At 47.7% G+C, this 13,351-nt stretch overlaps 1 long non-coding RNA gene across 1 annotated transcript in view; it reads right to left on the reverse strand.

The window, feature by feature from the left end:
* Positions 1–8,068: 8,068 nt before the first annotated feature.
* LOC139235148 (uncharacterized) overlaps positions 8,069–13,351 on the reverse strand; it is a 30,692-nt gene continuing 25,409 nt past the window's right edge. The window contains exons 3-4 of the long non-coding RNA XR_011588425.1: positions 8,678–8,806; positions 8,069–8,403 (exon numbers count right to left, since the gene is read on the reverse strand). This is a non-coding gene — a long non-coding RNA (uncharacterized lncRNA). The remainder of the gene's footprint in view (positions 8,404–8,677; positions 8,807–13,351) is intronic.

Genomic DNA, 13,351 nt, shown 5'->3' on the forward strand with positions numbered 1-13,351 from the left:
TTATACTTTCATTGCAATGGGGCCATTTCTCAGCCCGCAGCGATTAATACGCAGATGCTGCAGAGTGCAAATGCCTCAATGTGTGATGCACATCATCATGTCCCCAATTTAAGACGTGCAAGAATGAGGAGGTCCAGACCATACACACCCCGCAAGTACAGGGAAAAGAGGACTTACCTCGACCTGTCCGAGCACACCTGCCTTCGGAGACTGCACTTCCACAAGGTGGTGATCAATTAAATATGTGAGCTCATCAGGCCACATATGCAGCCTGCCATCAGGACATCAGTGTCAGTCGAGGTCAAGGTCACCATGGCACTGTCTTTCTAGGCGTCCGGTTCATAAGAACATAAGAAATAGGAACAGGAGTAGGCCATACTGCCCCTCGAGCCTGCTCCGCCATTCAATACGATCATGACTGATCTGATCATGGACTCAGCTCCACTTCCCCGCCCGCTCCTCATAATCCCTTATCGTTTAAGAAACTGTCTATTTTTGTCTTCCATTTATTCATGTCCCAGCTTCCACAGCTCTCTGAGGCAGCAAATTCCACAGATTTACAACCCTCTATGTTTTAAATGGGTGGGCCCTTATTCTAAGACCATGCCCCCTAGTTCTAGTCTCCCCTATCAGTGGGAACATCCTCTCTGCATCCACCTTGTCAAGCCCCCTCATAATTGTATACGTTTCGATAAGATCACCTCTCATTCTTCTGAATTCCAATGAGTAGAGGCCCAACCTACTCAACCTTTCCTCATAAGTCAACCCCCTCATCCCTGGAATCACCGAGTGAACCTTCTCTGAACTGCCTCCAAAGCAAGTATATGCGGCAGTTGGTGAGAGGGGAGCGACCTATAAAAGCCCAGCGGGAGATCGAGAGCCAGCAGCAGTTGGTGAGACGTGGGAGCGGCCTATAAAAGGCCAGCGGGAGATCGAGAGCCAGCGGCAGTTGGTGAGACACGGGAGCAGCCTATAAAAGGCCAGCGGGAGATCGAGAGCCAGTGGCAGTTGGTGAGAGGGGAGCGACCTATAAAAGCCCAGCGGGAGATCGAGAGCCAGCGGCAGTTGGTGAGAGGGGAGCGACCTGTCAAAAGCCCAGCGGGAGATCGAGAGCCAGCGGCAGTTGGTGAGACGCGGGAGCAGCCTATCAAAAGGCAGCTACAGCGGGAGAGAAAGCAAAATAGAAGTAGAAAGTAATCAAAAAGTGACGTCACAGCCAATGGGGTAAGTGATTGGCTGGTGTTTGGTGAGTAGCTTTTCTTTATTTTTTATATCAGTAAGTGAACTGTAACATTGTTATTACCAATTTAAGGGTATCTAAGGTTAAGACATGGCAGGAGAGCTCGGCCATGTGATATGCTCCTCCTGTACCATGTGGGAACTCGGGGACACTTCCGGTGTCCCTGGGCGCTACGTGTGTGGGAAGTGTATCCGCCTCGAGCTCTTGACGGTCCGCGTTGCGGAATTGGAGCTGAGGGTGGATTCACTCTGGAGCATCCACGATGCTGAGAATGACGTGAGTATCACGTGTAGTGAGTTGGTCTTACCGCAGGAGAAGGGTCCACAGCCAGATAGGGAATGGAAGACCAGCAGGAAGAGCAGTGCAAGAAAGATAGTGCAGGGGTCCCCTGTGGTCATCCCCCTGCAAAACAGATACACCGCTTTGGGTACTGTTGGGGAGGATGACTCATCAGGGGAGGGCAGCAGCAGCCAAGTTCATGGCACCGTAGGTGGCTCTGCTGCAAAGGAGGGCAGGAAAAAGATTGGGAGCGCGATAGTGATAGGGGATTCGATGGTGAGGGGAATAGATAGGCGTTTCTGCGGACGCAACCGAGACTCCAGGATGGTATGTTGCCTCCCTGGTGCAAGGGTCAAGGATGTCTCGGAGCGGGTGCAGGACATTCTGAAATGGGAGAGAGAACAGCCAGTTGTCGTGGTGCACATTGGTACCAACGACATAGGTAAAAAAAAAAAAGGGATGAGGTCCTACGAAAAAAATTTAAGGAGCTAGGAGCTAAATTAAAAAGTAGGACCTCAAAAGTAGTAATCTCGGAATTGCTACCAGTGCCACGTGCTAGTCAGAGTAGGAATCGCAGGATAGCGCAGATGAATACATGGCTTGAGCAGTGGTGCAGCAGGGAGGGATTCAAATTCTTGGTGCATTGGAACCGGTTCTGGGGGAGGTGGGACCATTACAAACCGTACGGTCTGCACCTGGGCAGGACCGGAACCAATGTCCTCGGGGGAGTGTTTGCTAGTGCTGTTGGGGAGGAGTTAAACTAATATTGCAGGGGGATGGGAACCAATGCAGGGAGACAGAGGGAGACAAAAATGAGGCAAAAGCAAAAGACAGAAAGGAGATGAGGAAAAGTGGAGGGCAGAGAAACCCAAGGCAAAGAACAAAAAGGGCCACTGTACAGCAAAATTCTAAAAGGACAAAGGGTGTTAAAAAAGCAAGCCTGAAGGCTTTGTGTTTTAATGCAAGGAGTATCCGCAATAAGGTGGATGAATTAACTGTGCAAATAGATGGAAACAAATATGATGTGATTGGGATTACGGAGACGTGGCTCCAGGATGATCAGGGCTGGGAACTCAACATCCAGGGGTATTCAACATTCAGGAAGGATAGAATAAAAGGAAAAGGAGGTGGGGTAGCATTGCTGGTTAAAGAGGAGATTAATGCAATAGTTAGGAAAGATATTAGCTTGGATGATGTGGAATCTATATGGGTAGAGCTGCAGAACACTAAAGGGCAAAAATCGTTAGTGGGAGTTGTGTACAGACCTCCAAACAGTAGTAGTGATGTTGGGGAGGGCATCAAACAGGAAATTAGGAGTGCATGCAATAAAGGTGCAGCAGTTATAATGGGTGACTTTAATATGCACATAGATTGGGCCAGCCAAACTGGAAGCAATACGATGGAGGAGGATTTCCTGGAGTGCATAAGGGATGGTTTTCTAGACCAATATGTCGAGGAACCAACTAGGGGGGAGGCCATCTTAGACTGGGTGTTGTGTAATGAGAGAGGATTAATTAGCAATCTCATTGTGCGAGTCCCCTTGGGGAAGAGTGACCATAATATGGTGGAATTCTGCATTAGGATGGAGAATGAAACAGTTAATCCAGAGACCATGGTCCAGAACTTAAAGAAGGGTAACTTTGAAGGTATGAGGCATGAATTGGCTAAGATAGATTGGCTAATGATACTTAAGGGGTTGACTGTGGATGGGCAATGGCAGACATTTAGAGACCGCATGGATGAATTACAACAATTGTACATTCCTGTCTGGCGTAAAAATAAAAAAGGGAAGGTGGCTCAACCGTGGCTATCAAGGGAAATCAGGGATAGTATTAAAGCCAAGGAAATGGCATACAAATTGGCCAGAAATAGCAGCGAACCTGGGGACTGGGAGAAATTTAGAACTCAGCAGAGGAGGACAAAGGGTTTGATTAGGGCAGGGAAAATGGAGTACGAGAAGAAGCTTGCAGGGAACATTAAGGCGGATTGCAAAAGTTTCTATAGGTATGTAAAGAGAAAAAGGTTAGTAAAGACAAACGTAGGTCCCCTGCAGTCAGAATCAGGGGAAGTCATAACGGGGAACAAAGAAATGGCAGACTAATTGAACAAGTACTTTGGTTCAGTATTCACTAAGGAGGACACAAACAACCTTCCGGATATAAAAGTGGTCAGAGGGTCTAGTAAGGAGGAGGAACTGAGGGAAATCTTTATTAGTCGGGAAATTGTGTTGGGGAAATTGATGGGATTGAAGGCCGATAAATCCCCAGGGCCTGATGGACTGCATCCCAGAGTACTTAAGGAGGTGGCCTTGGAAATAGCGGATGCATTGACAGTCATTTTCCAACATTCCATTGACTCTGGATCAGTTCCTATGGAGTGGAGGGTAGCCAATGTAACCCCACTTTTTAAAAAAGGAGGGAGAGAGAAAGCAGGGAATTATAGACCGGTCAGCCTGACCTCAGTAGTGGGTAAAATGATGGAATCAATTATTAAGGATGTCATAGCAGCGCATTTGGAAAATGGTGACATGATAGGTCCAAGTCAGCATGGATTTGTGAAAGGGAGATCATGCTTGACAAATCTTCTGGAATTTTTTGAGGATGTTTCCAATAAAGTGGACAAAGGAGTACCAGTTTATGTGGTATATTTGGACTTTCAGAAGGCTTTCGACAAGGTCCCACACAGGAGATTAATGTGCAAAGTTAAAGCACATGGGATTGGGGGTAGTGTGCTGACGTGGATTGAGAACTGGTTGTCAGATAGGAAGCAAAGAGTAGGAGTAAATGGGTACTTTTCGGAATGGCAGGCAGTGACTAGTGGGGTACCGCAGGGTTCTGTGCTGGGGCCCCAGTTGTTTACATTGTACATTAATGATTTAGACGAGGGGATTAAATGTAGTATCTCCAAATTTGCGGATGACACTAAGTTGGGTGGCAGTGTGAGCTGCGAGGAGGATGCTATGAGGCTGCAGAGTGACTTGGATAGGTTGGGTGAGTGGGCAAATGCGTGGCAGATGAAGTATAATGTGGATAAATGTGAGGTTATCCACTTTGGTGGTAAAAACAGAGAGACAGACTATTATCTGAATGGTGACAGATTAGGAAAAGGGAAGGTGCAACGAGACCTGGGTGTCATGGTACATCAGTCATTGAAGGTTGGCATGCAGGTACAGCAGACGGTTAAGAAAGCAAATGGCATGTTGGCCTTCATAGCGAGGGGATTTAAATACAGGGGCAGGGAGGTGTTGCTACAGTTGTACAGGGCCTTGGTGAGGCCACACCTGGAGTATTGTGTACAGTTTTGGTCTCCTAACTTGAGGAAGGGCATTCTTGCTATTGAGGGAGTGCAGCGAAGATTCACCAGACTGATTCCCGGGATGGTGGGACTGACCTATCAAGAAAGACTGGATCAACTGGGCTTGTATTCACTGGAGTTCAGAAGAATGAGAGGGGACCTCATAGAAACATTTAAAATTCTGACGGGTTTGGACAGGTTGGATGCAGGAAGAATGTTCCCAATGTTGGGGAAGTCCAGAACCAGAGGTCACAGTCTAAGGATAAGGGGTAAGCCATTTAGGACCGAGATAAGGAGAAACTTCTTCACCCAGAGAGTGGTGAACCTGTGGAATTCTCTACCACAGAAAGTAGTTGAGGCCAATTCACTAAATATATTCAAAAGGGAGTTCGATGAAGTCCTTACTACTCGGGGGATCAAGGGGTATGGCGTGAAAGTAGGAAGGGGGTACTGAAGTTGCATGTTCAGCCATGAACTCATTGAATGGCGGTGCAGGCTAGAAGGGCTGAATGGCCTGCTCCTGCACCTATTTTCTATGTTTCTATGTTTCTATCCTTTTGTAAATATGGAAACCAAAACTGCACGCAGTATTCCAGGTGTGGCCTCACCAATCCCTGATATAGCTGTAGCAAGACTTCCCTGCTTTTATACTCCATCCCCTTTGCAATAAAGGCCAAGGTACCATTGGCCTTCCTGATCACTTGCTGTACCTGCATACTATCCTTTTGTGTTTCATGCACATGTACCCCCAGGTCCCGCTATACTGCGGCACTTTACAATCTTTCTCCATTTAAATAATAACTTGCTCTTTGATTTTTTTCTGCCCAAGTGCATAACCTCACACTTTCCAACATTATACTCCATCTGCCAAATTTTTGCTCACTCACTTAGCCTGTCTATGTCCTTTTGCAAATTTTTTGTGTCCTCCTCACACATTGCTTTTCCTCCCATCTTTGTATCGTCAGCAAACTTGGCTACGTTACACTCAGTCTCTTCTTCCAAGTCGTTAAGAGATTGTAAATAGTTGGGGTCCCAGCACTTGATCCCTGTGGCACCCCACTACACATTTCCTTTCAGTCCTCCACGTTCGAGATTTCTCCTCTGTCTCACCATGACACCCATCGCTGCATTAGACAGGTCACGGAGGCCCTGTACGTGCGAAGGATGGACTTTATCAGCTTCCCCATGAGCACGGAGGCTCAGACTGACAGAGATGGAGCATTCTACCACATTGCTAAGTTCCCCAGGATGCAGGGAGCTGTACAGTGCACTCACATCGCCATGTGGGCACCTTCTCAGGACCCAGAGCTTTTTCGTAAAGGAAAAGGATTTCACTCCCTGAAGGTTCAACTAGTTGTCGACCACAACCAGATCATAATGGCAGTGAATGCCAAATGTCCAGGCACCTTCGATGAGGCTCACATCCTGCGTGAGAGCGATGTCTCTGACATGTTTATGAGTAAGCGACAAGGACAATGCTGGATGCTTGGTGATAACCGATGTGGCCTAGCCACCTGGCTGATGACCCCTCTGCGTTGTACCCACACCGAGGCTGAGAAGCAATACAACCAGAGTCACAGAAACACATGCAATGTGATCCAGAAAACATTAACTGTGCTTGAGCAGCGCTTCCGATATCTGGACCACTCAGGAGGGGAGCTACGACAGAACCCTGAGCAAGTAGCTAAATTTGTGGTCGTGTGCTCCATGCTGCACAACCTGGTTATAAGGAGGGGACAAGAATTGCCAGAAGGGACTGATGCTCCACTTGAAGAGAGAGAAGCAGAGGATGATGAAGGGCTGGATGCGGACCTAGGGCCAGACAATCAGGCCGGCTATGCCCCGCTCCAGACCGCAGGAAAGGGCCCGTGGTGGCTACATAGCTGAAAGACTCTTACTTGAGGAGCTGATATCTGAACGATTTGCCTGAACGAACGTTGCTGTGAGTGACAACGCTGACACACTGCTGTGTGTGTGCAGCTCAGACATCAATGGTGCCCATCACCTTGGTGCCAGTTAAAGTTTACTTTGATTTAAGTGTTTTATTTAACCCTTTCATGTTAAGGAATCACCAGTGTGTAACGGTCCAGCTATCTGAGACAATGCGCAAGAAGGTTATGTTCAATAAAAAAAAATTATACCAACATTGGTCTGAAATCATAAGTATCATGGGCAAAAACACCCAACCCCCGCCCACACCCGACTTTTACCACCATTGACATCAATCACATGTTCAAAATGTCCAGCAACACAGAATACCAATGCAAAACAGGAGGGTAGTCCCCTCCCCCCATACATTATGTCAAACTGCATACACCCAGATGGAGATATAACAAGCCATCACCTGCAGACATGCACCTCGCCTTCCTTCCCCCCTGTCCTTCTTCTCCCCACCTCTACCACTTCCCCTACTCGTTCCACGGTGCCTGACCAAAGAGCTCCTCAGATGGTGCCTCACTGCGGGGGAGATGAAGGCCGAAGCGTTGGTTGGATGGGTACTGGAGCAGGGGGTGCCGAGGGAGCAACATTCTGTGATGCAGAAGCAGGATCTTGGCCCTGCCTCTCATCTGTTGTTTACAGTGGTGGTGAAGAACCTAGAGGTGGAGTGCCATGCTCTGGGACCACTGGGAGGCCTGTGCCAGCAGTGTTCCTGGCTATCGCCTCCAGGGCCTCTGCCACCCATGGAACGTACTTAGTCATGTTGGCCAGCTGTCGGGATATGCCCCCCAATGCTTCGAGGAGCTGGTCACCAATGTCTGCCATCCTCCTGGACAACTGTACCACCTCTCGGCTCTCATGTCGCGCTCGTGGACCAGACCTGCAGCGCCCATGAAACCTCTACATGGTCAGCACCATCTTGAGGACAAATGGGGTGCCCTGTGGTGAGCTGCTTGGGGCCAGTACCTCCAGAGTGGAAGGGGGAATGTCTGGAGGACCATTAGATGGCTTTGGGGTGGAATGGCTTCTGGAGCGGGGTGATGCAGGTTCCTCGAAGTCGGTGCTCTCATCCGTAGAGAACAGACCCAGCGGATTGACGGGTGAGGATTGGAGCTGCTCAGCAGATGTAGGATTGTCCGACGAGTTCGGCCCCGCGGCCCCACCTTCCCGCCTCTGTGGCCTTGCCTGGGGCTGCGTTTCTGGCTGAGATGCAATATACAAATGAGGTTATTAGAGGAGAAGGGGATGCTAGGATCACAAGGTGAATCCAGCGCTACACACAGCATAAGCACGACAAAAACAACACCACTATCAAGATCATCGCAGACATCACATTTCATTACCATCAACACATGGTGCATTGCAATGATTTTCATTCGGCCAGCATTATTTCTCGGACAATTTTAGAAATCATCTACCATATATGATTGTTCGGATATGAGTGGGTGTGGCATCTATTGACTTTACATCACGCAATGGTGTAAGCTTTACTCATGTTGCTTCACTTCAGGCTCTGCAGATGCTTCCGTGGCAGTCCGGGAGTGCTTCCTCACGAGTGTGAGCACCCGCTCCTCCATCTCAGTGATGTCGCTGACAACTGGTGGCCCCCCACCCGTTCGCCTCTGCACAGACCTCATCGTCGATAGTTTCTTCTGTAAAAGGTGACAGGACGACATGGCATGAGATCATTGCGTGATATCATTGCTAGGTACTGTCACAGACACTGATACAACACATAATAATCATGATTATATCTGTCGGTTATGATAATTATCATTCTTTACCTAAAGACGTGCACCGTGACCGCAGGCTTTGAGTAAAACATTCCTGGTAAAAGTGAACGACCTCACACCTGCTGATAATCACTCATGACCGTTACAAATCAAATTATATAAATACATAAGTACATGTAAATAAATGTAATACTTTTGCAGATCCCACAAGGTCGTTCCATCGTTTGCAGCATTGGTTGTCCTCACGCATCTCGTTGGTCGCCGACGAGACCACCTCTGCTATCTCGGCCTAGATCTTCTGGTAGGCCTTTGGGGTGGGGTTCTGTCGAGGAAATTTTAGCTTAAATTAACTCAGGCGGAGACTTTCAGAGTCGTGCTTCGAGAGAATTTTATTTTACAAGCGAGATATCTTGGAGAGCTTGCTCAGTCCGCACCGAGGCAAAAACTCTGAGTTTTACAAGCAAACCCGCTCTATCTTTATACAGTCAGAACAGGAACTTTATCTAAAACACACCACACATGAACATTAATCATACATTCTGTGAGTTCAAAGGACATTCCGGGAGGCACACTTTATCTGTCCTTGCATAGTTTCTCCCTGTCCGTATCCTGATAAGCAGGGTATCTGGAAACTCATACACATACCAGATAGTCATGTATTTACAACATTCTTTGTTTCAAGGCAGAGAAGTGTGGGTGTTTTTTCTAGCTCCACTAATTCTACAAAAGCAGCAAAAAGTGAACTTAACCCTTTCCTTTAAAATAGGACATAGATCGTTTTCTTCCACAGGTTCCCACGTCCTCCCTGTGTCAAATCACCCCAGCGTAATTTGACCTCCTGCAGGAGGGAGGCATTTGCCTTATCCAAGAACCTCCTCGCTCTTTTGCACCCTCCAATGTGCACCTCTCCCAGATCACTGCTCTCTCCAGCATCAGTCACCACTGCGTGCTGTGTCACCTCCTCCTCTCCTTCCATTATAGGCCAAATTCGGGCAAATATGTGGCTGGTAACAGCTGATTTTTGTTTCCCTATTTGCTCTAAACTCTCCCTCCTTCCTCCCAAAGCAGCCACACCACATCCACACACGCCTTCAATCTCTCTCAACTCTCTCTCTCTCTCTTTTGCGCATGTCATGATGACCCTTGACCTCCTGACTCGTGGGAATCGAGTGTTAACATGCCGTTGCTAAGGAAGGAGACACTTTACGGCAGAAAGTCAGAGATTTAACGCTACCGCTCATTTCATATCGCTCGTGGTAACGCCCAATTTCAAAAATGGAAACTAGAGTCTTTGAGAATGGGTGAGAAGCCGGCGATCTGAAAACCCATTTTTATCACCCTCGCCGGAAATAACGCCATTTTTGGGTGATCTGCACAAAAGTGTAAAATCTAGCCCATGGTATTTATTTAATTTCTCTGTCATTTCCTTATTCACCATTATAATTTCTCCTGTCTCAGCCTGTAGGGGACTCACATTTACTGCCGCTAATCTTTTCCTTTTTACATATCTATAGAAGCTTTTACAGTCTGTTTTTATGTCTCTCACTAGTTTACTCTCATATTCTATTTTCCCTTTCTTTAATCAATTTCTTGGTCCTCCTTTGCTGAATTCTAAAATCCTCCCAATCCTCAGGTTTGCTGCTCTTTTTGACAACATAATCAGCCTCTAACTTTGATCTAATACTATCTTTAACTTCTCTTGTTAGTCACGGTTGGACCACTTTTCCTGTGGGGATTTGTGCCTTGAAGGAATGTATATTTGTTGTAAATTATGTATTAATTATTTAAATTGCTTGTGTACCGTCCTACCTTTCAATGTCGTTTCTCAATCTACCTCGGTCAACTCTCCCCTTATACCTACGTAGTTTGCTTTGTTTAGATTTAAGACCCTAGTTTTAGATTTAACCAAATTACTTTCAAACTCAATCTAAAATTCAATCATATTATGGTCACTCTTCCCTAAAGGCCCCTTTACTACAAGGTTATTAATTAACCCTTTCTTATTGCGCAATACAGGTTGGGCGTCCAAAATCCGGAGTTCCAGAATTCAGAATGTTTTGGAATCCGGACAGAAGGCCGATCCGTGGCAGAGTCGTCTGGAATCCGGAAAATGTTCCAAAATCCGCAGGACCTTTGCCGCTCGGCCTCGGCCCCCCCTCCACCTCGCCCCCCCCCCCCCACTACCTCGGCCCCCACCTCACCTCGCCTCGCCGCCCTCTCCCCGCCCTCGGCGCCCCTCCCCCACCTCGGCGCCCCCTCACTACCTCGGCCCCCACCTCACCCCCTCCCTCGGCGCCCCTCCCCCATCTCCCCCCCCCCCCGCCTCGGCCTCCCCCTTGCCTCAGACCCCCCCCTCCCTACCTTTGCCTCGCCTCTCCACCCCTTTCCTCGGCCCAGATTTGGGATGTCGGAAAGACATTGCAAAATCCGGAAATAGTCGAACCTCGGCCCGGAGGGGGTTCTGGATTCGGGATGTTGGAAAGACGTTCCGAAATCTGGAAATACCCAAAATCTAAAACGGCCTCGATCCCGAAGTTTACGGATTTTGGATGCCCTACCTGTACTCGATCGACAATAGCCTGTTCCCGAGTTGATTCCTCAACATACTGATGTAGAAAACCAGTATACATTCCATGAATTGGTGCTCCACACGATTACTGCACGATTACTACATTACCACGACTGTTTGGAGCCTATAAACAACTCCCACCAATGTTTTCTGCCCCATGCTGGTTTTTTGCTCCACCCAAACTGATTGTAATTTGTGATTTTCCCAGCTCGTATCCTTTCACTCTGCTGTCTTTATCCCATCCTTTATCAAGGCTACCCTCCTGCTTTTCCATTTTGTCTATCTCTTCTAAAAGTTAAGTGTCCTGGAATCTTTAGTTCCCAATCTTCATCACTTTGCAACCACGTCTCAAACCTATGAATTACTATCAGCGTTATTAATTCATCTATCTTATTGGGATGCTGTGCAATGGTGGTGGACAATTAACAACTAACGGGAGGAGGAAGCTCCATGATTATCCCCATCCTCAATGATGGCGGAGCCCAGCACGTGAGTGCAAAAGACAAGGCTGAAGGGTTTGCAACCATCTTCAGCCAGAAGTGCCGAGTGAATGATCCATATCGGCCTCCTCCTGAGGTCCCCACCATCACAGAAACCAGTCTTCAGCCAATTCGATTCACTCCCCGTGATATCAAGGAGCAGCTGAGCGCATGGGCCTGGACAACAGCCCGGCTGTGGTGCTGAAGACTTGTGCTCCAGAACTAGTCGCGCCTCTAGCCAAGCTGTTCCAGTACAGCTACAACACTGGCATCTACCCGACAATGTGGAACAATGCCCAGGTATGTCCTGTCCACAAAAATCAGGACAAATCCAATGTGGCCAATTATCGCCCCATCAGTCTAGTCTCAATCATCAGCAAAGTGATGGAAGGTGTCGTTGAAGGTGCTATCACTTACTCACCAATAACCTGCTCACTGATGTCCAGTTTGTGTCCCACCAGGACCACTCAGCTCCAGACCTCATTGCAGCCTTGGTCCAAACATGGACAAAACAGCTGAATTCCCGAGGTGAGGTGAGAGTGACTGCCCTCAACATCAAGGCAGCATTTGACCGAGTGTGGCATCAAGGAGCCCGAGTAAAACTGAAGTCAATGGGAATCAAGGAGAAAACCCTCCACTGGCTGGAGTCAAACCCAGCACAAAGGAAGATGGTTGTGGTGGTTGGAGGTCAATCATCCCAGCCCCAGGACATCGCTGCAGGAGTTCCTCAGGGCAGTGTCCTCGGCCCAACCATCTTCAGCTGCTTCATCAAAGCTCCCTCTACACTGTTCCATCAAACACTCCCGGGGCAGGTACAACACGGGTTAGATATAGAGTAAAGCTCTCTCTAAACTGTCCCATCAAGGACACACATGGCAGACTGGTCACGAAAGCAATAGCCCATGGGATCCAGGGCAAAGTGGCAAGTCGGATCCAAAATTGGCTCGTAGGCAGGAAGCAAAGTGTAATGGTCGATGGGTGTTTTTGTGACTGAAAGGCTGCACCAAGTGGGGCCCCGCAGGGCTCAGTGCTGGGTCCCTTGCTTTTTGTGGTATATATCAATTACCTAGACTTGAATGTTGGGGGTATGATTAAGAAGTTTGCAGATGATACTAAAATAGGCTGTGTGGTTGATAATGAAGAAGCTGAAGATTGCAGAAAGATATCAATGTACTGGTCAGGTGGGCAGAACAGTCAGTTAAACGGTCAACTCTGGATCAGTTCCTATGGACTGGAGGGTAGCTGATGTAATACCACTTTTTAAGAAAGGAGGGAGAGAGAAAACAGATAATTATAGACCGGTTAGCCTGACATCAGTAGTGGGGAAAATTTTGGAATCAATTATTAAAGATGAAATAGCAGCACATTTGGAAAGCAGTGATGGGATCGGCCCAAGTCAGCATGGATGTATGAAGGGGAAATCCTGCTTGACAAATCTTCTAGAATTTTTTGAGGATGTAACTGGTAGAGTGAACAAGGGAGAACCAGTGGATGTGGTGTATTTGGACTTTCAAAAGGCTTTTGACAAGGTCCCACACAAGAGATTGGTATGCAAAATTAAAGCATATGGTATTGGGGGTAATGTATTGACGTGGATAGAGAACTGGTTGACAGACAGGAAGCAGAGAGTCAAGATAAGCGGGTCCTTTTCAGATTGGTAGACAGTGACTAGTGGGGTACCGCAGGACTCAGTGCTGGTCCCCAGCTATTTACAATATACATTAATGATTTGGATGAGGGAACTGAGTGTAATATCTCCAAGTTTGCAGAAGACACTAAGCTGGGTGGCGGTGTGAGCTGTGGGGAGGATGCTAAGAGG

The sequence above is a fragment of the Pristiophorus japonicus genome, chromosome 22, assembly GCF_044704955.1.
Source record: "Pristiophorus japonicus isolate sPriJap1 chromosome 22, sPriJap1.hap1, whole genome shotgun sequence".
NCBI classification, from domain to species: domain Eukaryota; kingdom Metazoa; phylum Chordata; class Chondrichthyes; family Pristiophoridae; genus Pristiophorus; species Pristiophorus japonicus.